The sequence below is a fragment of the Alexandromys fortis genome, unplaced genomic scaffold (assembly GCF_014885135.2).
Source record: "Alexandromys fortis isolate MF-2015 unplaced genomic scaffold, M_Fortis_MF-2015_v1.1 scaffold_158, whole genome shotgun sequence".
Taxonomy (NCBI): Eukaryota; Metazoa; Chordata; class Mammalia; order Rodentia; family Cricetidae; genus Alexandromys; species Alexandromys fortis.
Window position 1 is genome coordinate 1,557,356 of NW_026068039.1, and position 13,582 is coordinate 1,570,937.

The following is a 13,582-nucleotide window of genomic DNA, read 5'->3' on the forward strand; positions in this document are numbered from 1 at the left end:
CGAAAAACCAAAAAAAAAAAAAAAAAAGACCTTGGTTCATTCTCAGCACCCACATGGCTGCTCACAAGTCTTTAACTCCAGTCCTAAGGGATCTCTTCTGGGAGCACACATACAAAAAAAAAAAAAAAAAAAGACCTTGGTTCATTCTCAGCACCCACATGGCTGCTCACAAGTCTTTAACTCCAGTCCTAAGGGATCTCTTCTGGGAGCACACATACAGGTCAGCAAAAAACTTATATACATTGGAAAAGGTTTGGGTGGGCAGTAGTGGCACAGGCCTTTAATCTCAGCACTTGGGAGGCAAAGGAGGCAGATCTCTTGTGTTTGAGGCCAACCTGAGGGTCTACAAGGACAGACAAGGCTACACAGAGAAACCCTGTCTCAAAAACAAACAAACAAAAATTGGTTTTTGTCAGTTTCACTTATCCCAAACTGACTGTGAAATATGTTACCCAGGGTGACCTTGAGCTTCTGATCTACCCGCCTCTTAACCTCCTCAGCTCTGGGAGTGTAGGTCTGAGGATGAACCCAGGCTTCTAACTAGGTGCATACCCAGGGTCTTTTCTACTCACACAGTAAGGGGAAAGCGCCCAGCCCATGCCAGGGTTTCTCTAGGGTAGATTTTTCCAAACCCTGTCAAGCCAGTCCCTCCTCTCATTCTGCTCTTGCCCTTTCCCTTCAACCTCCCTACGGGGAAGGTCATGAAACTGCTAGAAAAATGTGGAGCATTCCTGAGCCTGAGCTCACTCCCCTCAGGCTCTGCAGGCTTACCTTCCTGCCTTCCAGATAAGGAGATCAAAGTTCCCCTGAGATCTGATTCCCCAGGTTGGTTAAAGTGAGGAGAGGAATGGGAGGGAGGAAGAGAAACCCACTGAGAGGATAGAACGGGCAGTTCTGCTCCGGAGGCTGAGGTCTCCATCCCTGCTTGCAGCCAAGGCTCTGTGCTAGCACAGTTCATTCTCATCTTCTGCAGGGTCAGATGCAAGTCCCAGATCAGTGCCGCCTCCATCTAAATCCTACAGTGTCCAAACTGAAGGATCCGCGCGGTCAGAGTTCCCGTGTGTGAGTCGGAGACCGAGAGACTGTGCTGTCTGCAATGTCTGACTCTTTCACTGAGAGGTTGTGGGCCTGTGGGTGTTCTTATAAACAAAAACATCTTAAAACAGGAAAGTGGGACTGAATGCCCCTCAAGTACCTGTAGTTTTAAAAAGGCACCAATTCAGAACTAGCCCATGGGACTGGAGAGCCATCTCAGCAATTAAGAACGCTTGTTCTTGAAGAGGAACTGGGTTTTGTTCCCAACATGGGCAGAACATTCACAACTATCCTTAACTCCAGTTCCAGGGGTCCCACGCCCTCTTCTGGTCTCCTGTATACCAGGCACACACGTGGTGCATATATACATATACTGGCAAACACTCCAGACCCACAAATTTTAAAAATAAAGGTAAAAAGAAAAGAAAGAGCTGGGCATGGTGATGCACGCCTTTTTGTTTTTTTCAAGACCCGTTTCTCTGTAGCTTTGGAGCGTGTCCTGGAACTCACTCTGTAGCCCAGGCTGGCCTCGAACTCATAAAGATCCACCTGCCTTTGCCTCTGGGGTGCTGGGATTAAAGTTATGCACCACCACTGCCTGACTGTGCACATCTTTAATCCCCATTGGAGGAGGCAGAACCAATCAGGTTTCCTTGACTTCCAGGTTAGCCAAGGCTACATCATGAGTCCTCTGCTCTCTGCAACAGCAACATCAATAAAGAGACTGTGTCGAGGCGTGATAGGACAGGCTTGCCATTCCAGAAGTCAGGAGCCTGAGCTCTCACCAAGGGAGGGGCTGTCAGAGCTGCTGCAGGTGGAATTACAAGTGGTTGTGAGCCATCACACCAAACTTGGGTCCCTTGGAAGAGAGGCTCACACACTTCTCCCAGAAGCAAGGGCTCTTTAATTCCCTTTACCAAGTATGAGTCCTCCCTGACCCCTAACCTTTCACTTCCTCCTTCCGCCCAGAAACCTTGACAGGTGTTTAGGGGAAGGGAGAGGATTGTAATGAACTGGTCGGGTGGACATCTTCCCCATGCTAGGAAGATACATTTGCTAGGTCCACAGCCCAAGCTCACCAACCCTGGCTGCATGGCCTTGTCCAAGAAGTTCAAGGTCAAACTGGCCAATTTAGCAAGACCTATCTCAAAATGAAAAAAAAAAGCTGGCTTTAAACTTAGAGAAATCCTTCTGCTTCTGCCTCCCAAGACCTGGTATTAAAATCACTTGTGGTGGCACATGCCTTTAATCTCAGCACTTGGGAGGCAGAAGCAGGCAGATCTCTGTGAGTTCGATACCAGCCTGGTCTACAAAAGCTAGTTCCAGGACAGGCTTCAAAGCTACAAAGAAACCCTGTCTCGAAGAACAAACAAACAAAAAAATCACTTGCTACCACACTGGGCCTCCCAGGCATTATTTGAGCTGTTTCTTTTTTTCTTATTTTATCTTTCTGTAGTTAGCTGCTGCTGTGGCCTCAAAGTGTTAGGTAAATGACGCACCACTAAGCAGAGTGCCACCATGTCTGCATTTGCTTCTCTGTTCAACTTTGTGTTGTTTGTTTTTGAGGCAGGGTCGCTCTATGTAGACCAGGCTGATCTGACTCCCAGAGATCTGTCTCCCAGACTGGAGTTAGAGGTGTTCACCACCACATTTATTTGTTCACTTTTGAGACAGGATCACCACAAACCAAGCTGGCCTCTGACTTCTTATAGAGCTGAGGACATCCTGCTTCTACCCCGAGTGCTGGGATTACAGGCATGGCCAAGACAGCTAGGGCTTCTTTGGTTAATCCCAGCACTCAGGAGGCAGAGGTAGGCAGATCTCTGTGAGTTCGAGGCCAGCTGGGTCTACAGAGTGAGTTCCAGGACAGGCTCCAAAGCTACACAGAGAAACTCTGTCTCAAAAAAAAAAAAAAAAAAAAGTGAGATCACTTTGAGCTGCTATGAAATGGCTGGGATTGAACCTGGGGCCTTCCTTCCAGTGTCTAGAGTGTGCTCTGCCATTGAGGTACATTCATGGCCCTTTTTATTTTCCCTTGAGCAAGGTCATACATACTAGGTTTCTCAGGATAGTTTAGCAGTCTTATCCTTCTTCCCCGCTCCAGAGTGCTGGGCTCACAAATATGTACTACCATGCCTGACTTAAGGAGATTTTGTTGTTTTCTGAAGCAGGATCTTACCCTGTTGCCTCCATCTCTGAGTACTGGGATTACAGGTGTGCACAGCACTGTGCCCATCTTTGAAGATGACTTCTGTGGATGTGTGATTGTTGTTTGGAACAGGGTCTCATTCAGTAGTCCCTGCCTGCAACTTGTTATGTTGACCATTCTTGCCTTGACCTTTCTGCCATCCTCCTGCCTCCACTTCCCGAATGCTAGGTTTACAGACATGTCCCCTCCAGGCCTGGATTACACAGGTGATTTTTGATGACACCTCCCATGTCCTTGGGGAGAAAGCACGGGCTCCCACTGAACAAGGAGACAAAGGTGGAGTTTGGTGTTAGTGTGTGACGGGAGTGTGAGGTGGTCTCACCACACCAGGAGGCTGGAGGCTTGGCAGGCTCAATGGGAGATCTCCTCCTGGATTTAGGCCAACACACTGGAGTCCTGCAGGACACAGTCTCCAGTACACTGGGGTGAGAGCAGCTTACGTCCAAAGTTTCATGAAGGGATTCGGGAATCTGAGAAACTGAAGCTTTGTTACAGAGAGCCTGACCCTATGGCCTATTTCTGTAGACGAGAGGTCTTAGAAAAAGAAAGTGGAGCTGACAGTTTGACAGGATGTTCTCGCTAACCACAACTGTACAGAATTATCGCTTGACTACCGTCCTTTGAGGACCCTTCTTCGGTCAGGGCCTTCTGCCACAGCAGTACAGGTCTAACCTGTAATCTCAGCACTTGGGAGGCAGAGGCAGGTGGATTGCTCAGAGTTCACCGCCAGTTTGAGCTACATAATGAGTTCCAGGCCAGCCAGTGCTACAGAGGGAGACCTTCTCAAAAACCAACAGCCAGGTATGGAGTCTCATATCTGTAATCCCTGCTCTCAGGAGCTTGGGACGGTGTGGCCAAGAGTTCAGGGTAGCTCAACCTATGCCTGTTATCTTAGCACCTGGGAGGATGGGGAGGGGTGGTCAGGAGTTGAAGACCATTCTCAGAGAAACAGCAAGTTGGAAGCTAGCTTGGGCTGCAATAAACCCTCCCTCAAACACAAAATAACAGAATCAGGTGAGATGGGCGGTCAGGTGAAGGTGCTTTTCGTGCAGGCCAGAGGACCTGAGTTCAAATCTCTGGTGCCTATACAAAAATGTCAGGAGTGGTACTGGACTGCTTTTATCCCAGCCGTCCTGCTTGAGAAGGGAACAGAGACAGGAAGCTCCCCCAGAAGCTCACAGGCCAGCTAGCCAGGAGGACAAGGCACAGTGGCAGAAACAAGAAAGACTCTGTCTTGACAAGGCAGAGAAGTGACTCCCAAAGGTTGCCCTCTGATCTTTACTTGCATACCAACAGGCACACATCACACTCAGACGGTGGCTTTTCATGTAAGGCATGTAAGGCGACTAGGCCTCTCTACAGGGACATTTTCTCCATTTAAGATTCATTTCCCACATTCTTTTTGTTTGTTTGTTTTTGAGACGAGGTCTTTCTATGTAGCCCTGACTCATTTCTCACGTTCTTAACCACACTGGAGATTTTTCTCGGCTAGGCTGGCAGGTTAAAACAGACAAACAAACCAGTCACAGGTCATCATATGACCTCTCACTTGATTCGTGGAAGGAAAGCAGAAATCACACACACTTAGCCATTTGTATTGAGAATGCAACGAAAGGCCTTGCCACTGCCGATATCTGATTTACTTACATTTGAGTGTGCACCTCTGGATGGCACACTGAGGGTGGATGTCAGAAGGCAGTCTGTAGAAGTCGGTTTTCTTCTAGCACGTGGGGTCCAGGGATGCACTTAAAATAAAAATAAATGAATTATTAAAAAAAAAAGCCTGGTATGGTGGTACACGAGCAATCCTAGCACTGTGGAGGTGGAAGCAGGAGGAGCAAGTGTTCAAGGGCATCATCATCTGCTACACAGGAGTCCAATCTCGAGCTAAACAGTACAGGCTAAGCATGTGAGTATAAGAAAGAGTATAGTGCATGTATAGTGTACGTGTGTGTGTGTGTGTGTGTGTGTGTGTGTGTACGTACGTACTTAGGTACCTTTGGAGGCCAGAAGAGGGCATTGGATCCCCTGGAGCTGGAGTTACAGGCATTGTTGTGAACCTCAGTTAAAAACTGAACCCAGGTCCTCTGGTAGACAAGCAAACTGTCTTAACCACTGAGCCATTTCTCCAACATGACATGTGGCCTTTTAAAACTACAGTCATGGCCGGGTGTGTGTGTGTGTGTGTGTGTGTGTGTGTGGTGGTGGTGCATACCTTTAATTCCAACACTTGGAGACAGAGGCAGATGGATCTCTGTGAGTTCGAGGCCAGTCTGGTCTACAAATGGAGTTACAAAACAGCCAGGGCTCCACAGAGAAACCCTAACACATCCCCACCTTCCTCATCTCCCACTCCCAACCCCCACTCCCCACCCCCTACCCCCACCCAAAACAACAACAACAATAAAGGTTCATTATACAGTTTCACTTTTCTTTCCTTCTTTCTTTCTTCCTTTTTTTTTTCAGCTTATAGAAAATATGAAACACTTCATGGATTCTCTTGAGCAGACACCTCTCTGTTCACCTCTGCGTCGGTCAAGCTTCAGAACAGTGCTGCCAAGGCCACCACGCAATTGCATTTTTCTGTTTGGTGCTGGGTGTGTCAACAGGTGACTTTTTTAAAAATAGCCTCAGGCTGGGGTGGGATTGGAGCTCAGGTGAGGCTCTGAGGAGGGGCCAGGAGACAGAACCAGCCCAACAAGCACTGTGCTTTAAAAAATATGTGTATATCTATATGCATATATATGTACACACATATATCAATAGTGCTGGGATATATCTATATATGCATATATGTGTACATACATATATCAATAGTACTGGGATATATCTATATATGCATATATGTGTACACACATATCAATAGTGCTGGGGTATACCTATATATGCATATAGATGTATACACACATATATCAATAGTGCTGGGGTAATCTATATATGCATATAGATGTACACACACATATATCAATAGTGCTGGGGTACATTATATATGCATATAATAGATGTACACACACATATATCAATAGTGCTGGGCTTGTATTACCATATATTGATTTTTAGAGACAGGGTTTCTCTGTGTATCTCTGGCTGTCCTGGCACTCACTTTGTAGACCAGGCTGGCCTTGAACTCACAGAGATTTGCCTGCCTCTGCCTCCTGAGTGATAGGATTAAAGGCGCCAGTCTTTACGCCAGCAAAAACATATTTTCTGTGACACAAAGTTTTGGTACTTGGCTCAAACTGGCCTTGACTTCCTCCTCCCTCAGTTTCCAGAGTGCTGGGATTACAGGCACACACTACCACACCCAGCAGCAGGAGCTTACTGATTGCTGGGAACTCAAGTCTGAGGAAGGTCATGCTGAACACTTGGACAAACCGCAAACAGCCAGCATAGTAACTGCTTGCCTATGTGGCTACTAAAGACTCGAAATGTCATCTGCATTAAGATGTAAAATACCAGGACCCGGGTTCAATTTCCAGCAGACACGTGGCAGCTCACAATTGTCTGCAACTCCCGTTCCAGGGGACCTAACACTGTCACACAGACATACACGCAAGTAAAACACCAATGCACATTAAAAAAAACAGCCGGGCGGTGGTAGCGCACAGCAAAGACTAGGCATGGTGGAACCCAGACCTGTGACGCCAGCTCTGGGCAGGAGAGGAGAGCAGACGTTCAAGGTGATGCTACATAGAGCGTTCACGGCCGCCTGGGCTGCAGGAGACCCTGTCCAAATAAACACAGATGGTAACTTACAGGACTGGGGACGGCGCAGCAGCTGAAGGCGCTTGCCGTCCAGCCTGAGGATGAGCTCAATTCCTGAGATTCACAGGTGGAAAGAGGGAGCTGACGCCCCAGAAAGATGTCCTCTGACCTACACAAGTGTGCTAGGTGCACGTGAGGCCCCTCCCCCTCCATATACACACAAAGCTAAAGGTAAAGTAAATAGAAAAGGAATGTGAGAAACAAAGATGGCTTCGATGACCTCCTTCAACCCCATACCAGTTATGATCAACCCCTAAATGATGTCCCTAACCCTGAGGACAAACTTTGTTGGGTGAGGGCACAGGCCCTCAGCATTATTTTTTTGAAATGGGGTCCCTTCACTGCAGCTTACAGCTGACTAGACTGGCTGACCAGTGAACTCTAGGGAGACAACATATGTCCCCCAGTTCCTGAGCACTGTAGTCACAGACAAGCATCGCCACACCCAGCTTTTAGGTGGGTTTTTGGAGATCCAAAGTCAGGTCTTCATGCCTGCACGGCAAGGAATTTACTGACTGAACCATCTTCTCAGCCTCACACTATAAAATTCCTAAAAGAAAACAATCTTTCACCATCATGAATGAGGAAACGCTTTTGAAGATGTCACGAGCAGCAGGCAAGGGAAACCAAATTTAGACCTTTGCTGTTGGGTCTAGTTAGGTGTGCTTGTAAAGCCAGCATGGAGAAGGAAGGATCAGGGCACCGAGGCTCTCTAGTGAGTCTGAGGCTAGATTGAACAATACCCCAACAGCATTCAGCAGAGTGAAGCGGGAGGGTTGTTCAGTTTGAGGCCAGCCTGGGTTCTGGTAAAGGAACAAACATATGGAGTAAGGGCCCCACGGCCTGGATGTTGTGTAGCCAGACTGCATTTGGTTCTGAATCTGTGTATCACAAAAAGGCAAGGAGCCCTGATTCCTTCCACAATGGGCTAAACCTTGAAATTCTACATTATACTACAGGGGGGTCAGACAACAACCGCCAAGTACACTGTCTGCACTACTGCAGGTGAGAAACGTCCAGTCAGCAAATACCTAGATACAGGAAGTAGATGAGTGTTTGCAGAAACAGCAGGCTCAGGGCTGGAAGTCAGGGAAGCTGGGGAGGGGAAAGAGGAGGGAGTGGATGGAAACTTGTAAGATTTTTTTTTTCTAACCGGATGGTGGTGGCCTTTAATCCCAGCACTCCGGAGGCACTCAGGAGGAGAGGCAGGCGGATCTCTGTGAGTTTGAGGCCAACCTTGTGTACAGAGTGAGTTCCAGGACAGGCATCAAAGAAAAGAAGAGAAACCCTGTCTTGAAAAATATAAACAAACAAACAAACAAATAAATAAGAACTTTTTTCAATGGGGGAGTTACGAACAAGTCTTCCTTGATTCCACCAATGAGGTTTTGGCTTCTGTCCAGAGCATGGGAGATAGGTTACAGGCAGGAGCAGGAACGACGCTGAAGCAACCACACCACGGACAGGCGAGGGTCCAGTGACCCTTTCCACCCCTGCCTCAAGAGAGCCAACAGCGACAGTCTACAAGGTCTAAAAGACAGGCCCAGCTGATCTCTTCCAAACAGTCATAGCTGGTGTTCTGAAGATGGTGGTTACTCTGTTTGGAGGGCAGTGCTGGTTAATGAGAGTAAAAGGGAACAAGAAAAGGAAGGTAGAGAGAGTGAAGGGGAGTGGGGTTGGGACGGGGGATGCTTGCAGGGAGGCCACCTTGCCGGTAAGAATGTCTACTGTAAGTCAGCAGAAATGACTTTCAGTTTTGAATGCTCTAAAACCCTCTAAAGAGTGCACTCTAAGGTGAGGGGTAAAACACAGTTCAGCTCCAAGGGATTCTATATTCCTCCTGGCCTCAGGCACCCCGCCACCCCCCTCCCCACAGAAACACAGACATTCATACAGATACGTACACACTAAAACAAACAAACAAACTAATCCTGGGGCTAAAGAGGTGGCTCAGCAGTTAAGTTCCGCTGTTCTTGCAGAAGATGCAAGCTCAAGTCTCAGTGCTGGCTTTAGTCAGCTCACAGCTGCCTTATCCAATGCCCTGCAGTTACATGTACACACACACACACACACACACACACACACACACACACACGGCATAAAGAGGCATTGTGGCACATGCCTTTAATACCAGAACTCAGAAGGCAGAAACAAGATTCAAGTTTGAGATCAGTCTTGTGTTCATAGTGAATTTTAGGGCTACATACTGAGACCCCGCCTTTGTCAAAAAAGAAAAAAAAAAAAAAAAAAAGAAAAGAAAAGAAAAAGAAATTTAGGGCTGGAGAGGTAGCTCAGAGGTTAAGAGCACTGGCTGCTCTTCCAGAGGTTCTGAGTTCAATTCTCAACAGCCACATGGTGGCTCACAACCATCTATGATGAGATCCAGTGCCATCTTCTTACATAATAAATAAATAAATATTTTAAAATTTTGAAATAAATTAATAAAATGATGACTATGGGTGGTGGTACCAAATAAGGGGCAAATAAATAAAATGGATTTCATGGTGCATCAAGATCTCAATGTGATAAAAAGAAAACACATTACTGCATACTTGTGTATGAGGTAAGTAGTTGGGGGCATTAGTCACAGCAGCGGGGGGCGGGGCTTTCCCTATGTACCCAACATTCATGTGTTTCCTCTCTATCACCTCTCTTCCCAAAGGTAGGTGGTGGCACACACCTTTAGTCCCAGCACTCAGGAGGTGGAGGCAGGAGGAACTCTGTGAGTTTGAGACCAGCATGGTTTACATGGTGAGTTCCAACAAAACCAGGGCTTCATAGGAAGACCTTGTTTAAAAATTACAAAAAAAGCATTTTAAAAATTATTTATTATTTAGAGATTTTTATCTACTTTATTTATCTTTTTAAAAATTTATCTGTGTGGGGGTATGGGTGCCTGTGCTTTGTTTATTGTCTCTCTAGCTCTTTCCACCTTATTCTTTTTGTTTTGTGTTTTGAGGCAGGGTTTCTCTGTGTAGTCTCGGAGCCTGACCTGGAACTCATTCTATGCGGCCCCCACTGCCCAACTCCACCTTATTCTTTGAGACAAGCGCTCTCCCTGAACCTGTTGTTTACTAAGTAGCTAGACTGACTGGCCAGGAAACCTGGAATTTCTCTGTCTCCATCCCCTTAGTCAGCGCTTCGGTTACAGGTGCACAGTGCCCCTTTGATGTGGGTTCTAAACTCTGGGCCTCATGCTCGCATGGTCAGCTCCACATCTCCAATGTTTGACAAGAGTTCTTTCTTTCTGTCCAGGCTGGCCTGGAACTCATGATGGTCACGCGCCTCATCCTCTTACGTGTTGGAATGTGGGCTGGAATTACAGGCATGAGCCACCATGCCCGGCATGCCTTTTTTCTTTTCTTTCTTTTCTTAAAAATTTTATCAAAAATTGGACAATAAAAGTTACTAAGGTGGTTCATGCTTGTGACCCCATCACTTGGGAGGCTAAGACAGGAGGATCACTCTTTGGTTTAAGGCCAGCCTGGGCTACATAGTAAGACCCTGGTTTTTTAAGTTACTAAAAACAAAATAAGACAATGTGCCTACAGGTAGTTTTACCAGCCTGAAGAGAGTCCAGTAGAGTGACTGAGCACAGCTTGGATCGGCCTCTCTGGATCTCAGCATCCAGTAACTGTGACCTGGCACAGGTTCCTTCAGGGCTGGAGGAGGGAGCTCAGTTTTCTCACCAGTAAAATGGCATCAAAACTTCAGTTGGGTGAAGCACATGTCTACAATCTCAGAACTTGGGAAGAACTGGATACAAGGTCCAAGAGGTCACCAGAGAGGCAAAGACCTCTTAGGACCCTCCCTGCGGGGGTGGGAACAGGAGAAAGGAAAGGAGGGGCCTTGGACGAATCTTCTCCCCATAACCTGCTCTAGCTAGCGTGCCTGTCCCCTCTTCTTTGTCCCATCTACTGTCCTCTGAAATGAGCAGGTATGATCAACAATATTAGAACAAATCTCCCCGGAATCATTTCCTTTCTTTTTCCTCTTCAAGCACCCAGGAAGAGTTGCCCAAATGCCAAGCTGGCTGAGCATCATTGTGCCCACCTGTAATCCAGCACTCGGGAGCTGGAGGCAATGGGTGTGTGTGGTGGCACGTGACTTTAAACTCAGAGGCAGAGGCAGATGGATCTCTGTGAGTTTGAGGCCAACCTGAAACTGATGTGGGCCAATTACACTCTTACATAGTGAGTTCCAGGACAGTCAGAGCTACATAACAGAGAAGAGACCCTGCAAAAAAAGGGGGGGGGGTCCACCTGGGATACATGAGTACATGAGATTCTTTCTAAAAAAAATACAAAAAAAAAAAAAACCAGACAAACAACCCAGCCAAATACCAAGCTGAAGCTGGTCAGTGCCAGCTCTCTCCCACTCTTCTCGCTGCTTTGACAGAAAGAAGGCTTGTATGTCAGAAGGCGGCCCAGTGTCAGGAGGCAGAGCAGAGATGGGGGCCACAAAGGCAGCATTATATTCCAAGGCAGCCAGAGAATGGTGGATATTATCTCACCCTGTCTTCCAACGTGGAAGACCGAGGCCTAGAAGGCCGGAGCGACTTGTCCAAGGTCTTTGTAAGCAGCTGCCAGAGCCTCTGGACCTGGGATCCCTCAGCAGAGTCCTTAGCAGAGCCAGAGGTCCTTGCAGGTCCGGAAGCTCAGAGTCAGGGGCCTTAGAAGCCCAGGCAGGTGTGGACAAAGCACCCAGCCAGGGATGCCACATCGCTGTGCAAGGATGCCCAGCAGGGTGACAGGAGAACCACACGGAGGACTGGAGGGACCCACAGTGACTGTCACTTGGACAGCATGCTGGAAAGGAACAACCATAAAGAGGTTGGGGGATCTTTTCTTCTTAGCCCAGGCTGGACTCCATGGACTTTCTCTTGCGTGGGTAGGGATGGGATTTACTTTGAGTAAGGGAAGGATATAATGAGATCTCAATGTTTGGAAATATGGGCTAGGGTTGTAACTCAGTTGATAGAGTGTTTGTCTAACACATAGGAAGCCCACAGAAAACCACAGGTGGTGGTAAGCGTCTGTAATCCCAGCACGAGGAGGTGGAAGATGGAGGGTCAGAAGATCTAGGTTATCCTGCACATCGAGTCTGAGACCAGCATGGGCTACGTGAGACCCTGTCCCGCTAAACAAACAAATGATTTTTAGAAAGTCCCTTTAGTGGTCAGCAAAGTGAGCAGAAGAGACTCGATGTGGAAGACGTTTTCTGCGACAGCCTGTTCCTCTGTCTGCCATCTTGTCGGTTTGCTCGTGGGAGATGCAAGAACAAAGACGTCATCAGACAGGGTGTGGGGTGGCGCTCCAGAGAGAGCCCAGAGCGTAGGGGTGAAGCTGCTTCAACTCAGAGGTCTCAGCTATCAGCACATAGGGCTGGGGGGGGGGGGTAAGGGGTGTGGTCACAGAGAGTCAGTGGCTGCTCTAGGGATGACCTGAGGGTGGTGACTCACTGTCCAAACTGGGGATGGCAAAGCTCGTCCATGTGGCAGGAAGTCAGGGGTGAATGTGCAGAGGAACAGGCCGAGTGAGAGAGGGGACTGTGGTCTGGAGGGAGATGGCCCTCGTGGTCCATGGTACAGCTCCTACGGCCATGACACAACAGCTGTCTGTCAACCTTTGTGGGTTCCTCTGCCCAGTGGCTGGATTAAGAAACAGTGCAGGCTGCAGAGATGACTCAGCGGTGAAGAACATGGGCTGTTCCTGCGGGGGACCTGGGTGTGATCACCAGCACCCACATCCGGCAACTTGCAACTGCCTGTAACTCCAGCTGCAGGGGATCTATTGCCCGTCTGATCCCCCCCCCCAAACACACGCATGCACACACACACATACACATACACACACACATTGAGATTTTCAAAATATTAAAATGGTTAAAAACAACAAAAGCACACGGGTGGAACACATCTTTAATCCCAGCATTTGGAAGGCAGAGACAGGTGGATCTCTGCTAGTTCCAGGTCAGTAGGGTCTACAGAGCTAGTTCCAGGACAGACAAGGCTACACATAGAAACCCTGGTTCGAACCCCCATCTAAAGAAAAGGTAAATGATAGAAGCCATTTTTTTAATATTTATTTATTTATTATGTATTCTGTCTGTATGCCTGAAGGCCAGAAGAGGGCACCAGACCTCCTTACAGATGGTTGTGAGCCACCATGTGGTTGCTGGGAATTGAACTCAGGACCTTTGGAAGAGCAGGCAATGCTCTTAACCACTGAGCCATCTCTCCAGCCCGATAGAAGCCATTTTTAATAAACTTCTTTTGCATCTGAGTCTGACTTTGGGATCCTGGCTAGTCAAGAGCTTGTTATGCAGACCAGGCTGGCCTTGAACTCAGAGACCTGCCTGCCTCTGCTTCCCTAGTGTTAGGATTAAAGGGGTAAACCAAACCGGCCAGTGTTAGCACACACCTTTAATCCTAGCACGGCCTGGAGGCAGAGGCAGGTGGATCTTTGTGAGTTCTAGGTCAGCCTGGTCTACAAGTTCCAGTACAGACTCCAAAGCTACTGAGAAACCCTGTTTGGAAAACCAAAAAAAAAAAAAAAAAGGCGGGGGGGGGGG

General features: G+C 47.8%; 1 long non-coding RNA gene across 1 annotated transcript; it reads left to right on the plus strand.

Annotated features, from left to right (window-relative positions):
• The first annotated feature begins 3,925 nt into the window (after window positions 1-3,925).
• LOC126515583 (uncharacterized) lies at window positions 3,926-10,353 on the plus strand. Its single transcript, XR_007595878.1, has 4 exons — window positions 3,926-4,045; window positions 5,711-5,853; window positions 9,672-9,760; window positions 10,265-10,353. It is a non-coding gene; the product is annotated as an uncharacterized lncRNA (long non-coding RNA).
• Window positions 10,354-13,582: the final 3,229 nt, after the last annotated feature.